Source organism: Morus notabilis, unplaced genomic scaffold (assembly GCF_000414095.1).
Source record: "Morus notabilis unplaced genomic scaffold, ASM41409v2 C11297743, whole genome shotgun sequence".
Taxonomy (NCBI): Eukaryota; Viridiplantae; Streptophyta; class Magnoliopsida; order Rosales; family Moraceae; genus Morus; species Morus notabilis.
The window spans coordinates 1-727 of NW_010384556.1; the positions used below are offsets into that span (position 1 = coordinate 1).

The 727-nt window shown below is 36.0% G+C and overlaps 1 long non-coding RNA gene across 1 annotated transcript; it reads left to right on the forward strand.

Annotated features, from left to right (window-relative positions):
• Positions 1 to 264: 264 nt before the first annotated feature.
• Positions 265 to 665, forward strand: LOC112094852. Its single transcript, XR_002903700.1, has 3 exons — positions 265 to 332; positions 452 to 536; positions 617 to 665. It is a non-coding gene; the product is annotated as an uncharacterized LOC112094852 (long non-coding RNA).
• Positions 666 to 727: the final 62 nt, after the last annotated feature.

Here is a 727-nt window from a genome sequence, read left to right on the forward strand (position 1 = left end):
TTTTTTTATTTGGTTCAACTGTCAACGTGGTTGGAAGAATGAGATTGTGTTCAGCTTCTTTGGTGAATAATCCTTAACAGAAATAGACACGCAGAACAATATCTATCTGAAACACGTGTGCACCTAGGGATATTCTTTCCAAGAGCCATTATATAAAAGGATTGTAAAATTTACAATGCTTCAGCAAACAATAGTAACAATTATAAACCTGTAGTATCATAATTTGCTTAGTCACTTTAATCTTCTTTCTATTTATGTATGCAGTCTTGCAAATGTTGATCCTATTGATGTTGCTAGAAATATCGCTGGGTTAAACCCTGAAACTAGCCTTGGTAAATGATTACCTTTCTTATGACTATTTTTAAAATTCTCATATTGGTAGTCATTGCTGGTATTTTACACGAGTTCCTTTCATGCTTTCTCATCTTTGGACCGTTCTCTGACATTTCAGTGGTGGTGGTTTCAAAGACTTTCACAACAGCTGAAACTATGCTGAATGCCCGAACCCTTAGGGAGTGGATTTCTGCTGCTCTTGGGTTAGTGCATTAAATCATGAATACTTCTATCCTATGCCATAACTATACGTCTCTCTCTTATGGTTGTATATAATTTTCAGGCCTTCTTCTGTTGCAAAGCATATGGTAGCAGTCAGTACCAATCTTACGGTATTATCACTTTCCTTTCTTGCATTTGGTGATTAAGCATCAGTTGCATCACAATTGATTCG